The 2,501-nt window shown below is 36.3% G+C and overlaps 1 long non-coding RNA gene across 2 annotated transcripts; it reads right to left on the reverse strand.

Annotated features, from left to right (window-relative positions):
• Window positions 1-820: 820 nt before the first annotated feature.
• LOC136258278 (uncharacterized) lies at window positions 821-2,501 on the reverse strand. Of its 2 annotated transcripts, XR_010702721.1 has the most exons (5): window positions 1,863-2,501; window positions 1,516-1,714; window positions 1,401-1,460; window positions 1,300-1,346; window positions 821-1,049 (listed from the first exon to the last, which is right to left on the reverse strand). It is a non-coding gene; the product is annotated as an uncharacterized lncRNA (long non-coding RNA). The 2 variants fall into 2 exon arrangements; XR_010702720.1 differs by having other exon boundaries at window positions 1,516-2,499.

A 2,501-nucleotide genomic window follows, 5' to 3' on the forward strand; every position in this document is an offset into this window, starting at 1 on the left:
AAAAAGTTTGTTAGCTAACACCTCCAATTTGTTTTCCCACTTGAAGAGTAATCACTACATAGTCTACAATGAGGTTATTGATGTAATGGAAGCTTACACATATTCAGTGGGTATTTAGTAACACAGCAATCTTTATAATTAAAATGTTATGGTATGATATTGAAGACAACAAATTTACATGTAATACTATACACCAGGTCTTTATCCCAAGGCATAGAGTACACTCTAAACACTATGGTGATAAAAACTGGACTATAATGCTAATAAATGGAGTCATATGCTACATGTATACTATAGTCTAGTATATTTACCCATGATTCATCTCTGTTGTTAACTGTTACAAGTAATAATTCAAACACTCTCAGTTTACAATTACCCTGTGTCTGAGTGACAGTGTACATTATAGTCCACAGACTGACACTACTGTACATGTACAGATTAACAACAGTACACAGTCTATATATTGCTAAATGTACACAGTCTCATTCACCAGAAAGTCATGAGATAATGTACTAAGTATATAATGTCTGCATAGACGACAACTGGAAAAGACACAGTCACTGTCACTCCAGTGAATAAAGATGCAATATTACTGTTACGAGAGTTTAGCACGTCAAACAACAAAATACAGAGCTGTAAACGTGACTCTAGTACTCTCGTACATATATAATGCCCACCACTAGACAGCCTTATTTATAGGATAACATCAACTTGGTGATGTACATATATGGCAAAAGCACTTGGGAACACAACCACTTGGGAACACAACCACTGCATATAACAGTAGTACCAGTATTACACAAATATGAGAGGATAGACATTATCAGAGAAGGTTGGATACACATCATAATCCAACAACACAGTGGTGCTAAAATTTTGGCATTTACAAGCAGCAATGATGGCATATAACCATATAACTGATCTCCAGGCCCCCAGGCACATTAGTGTCCAGTTCATCAGTTTCACTTCCTTACCAAGAAATGTTTCTTTCTTTCATAGTAGATACTTGACTTTGCTTTTCTCTTCTCTTCCAATGCCTTCAACACATCCTGGACAGAAAAGCAAAAAGGACTGACATCAGTCAAGTAACACAATAAAAACCTCAATAAGAAAAGTCAAGAATAATTTACAAGAAAAAAATGTCTACATAAAGACATATTAACTGAAAAGACACAGTGACTGTTACTTCAGTGAACAGAACACAATATTACTGTTATGAGAGTTTGGTATACAATATAATAGGGAGCTATAAACGTGACTCTAGTGCCCTCCCACAAGATGTTTCCATATAACACCCACCTGGAATTCCATCCAACTTCATGAGATAGGCAACCCACAAGGCAGTACTACTGGCAGACAAAATCATATCAGTAACAATTAATGCATGACCAAATCTCAACTTTTCTTTTTGGCTTAAGCTTGAGAACTCTAACGGCTGATGGAACAACCATTCTCTTTTGCTGTGAAACAATACAGATTTGCACAATTTAAAATAGGCTAAAAAGTAATACTCACCTTGTCATAAGGTGCTGGGATACCATCAAACACTCTTAGTATGTTCATTGCTTCTTCACCTCTTGCTGTTTTGTGTGGTACCATGTTGTGAACTGTACCACGTACATGCCAGAAGGTGTCGCTAGGTGCCAGAAAGTGGAATACTGTAGACCATGAGCTGGTTTTGTATTGCAATGCTATCTCAGGAAGTCATATTTTACTACAAAATGAAAAACACACATTAATCCACAAAATATAAGGCAAGCAACAAATCTATAGACATTGATATCAGCTGTACAAGTTAGGTGCATAAATACAGGACACACACAAAACCAATGCATGAATGTATTAGAATATACAAAACCTACAGTGTACAGTTGTTTCTGTAGAAGCTTCCACTGATGTTGATTACCTCACATCTTACCCTTACCACTCCACTACCACCTGTTGTCCTATGAACAATTAACAGTTTGATGCTTCCAATACCACATGAAATTCTGTACACTTTTGGGCTTGATAACCAATACTGCTAAGGCACCAGTAACATATTGTGAAACTGGTTTTTAGGATGACAAATTTGGCCAGGAAAACCCAAACCACAATGATCCCTAATATACAATACTACCACACTGTATGATATACAACAGGTACTATAAGGTACAGAATATACCAAATTCCAGGGTGCTAAAAATTAGGCTATAAAGCTAAGAAATTCCAGAGATGTGTACCACCACAGTCAATATACCCTGATCAACATGTTTTCATGTTAACTGTTGCAAATACAGAATCTAAATCGTTCATGCATTCTCAGCTTACACTCAACTCGAACAGATTAACAACAATACATGGTTTACTGCTAATTGTACATAGCCTCAATCACCAGAAAGTCGAGAGAAACTGCACCAGTAAAATCTCTGTATAGATGACTAGAAAATACTAGTGTTGCACCGATATGCATTTTTTCACATTTGCCGATATCAATTATTTTCGTATTCCTGTAACTGATA

Source organism: Dysidea avara, chromosome 6 (assembly GCF_963678975.1).
Source record: "Dysidea avara chromosome 6, odDysAvar1.4, whole genome shotgun sequence".
In the NCBI taxonomy this organism is placed as follows: Eukaryota; Metazoa; Porifera; class Demospongiae; order Dictyoceratida; family Dysideidae; genus Dysidea; species Dysidea avara.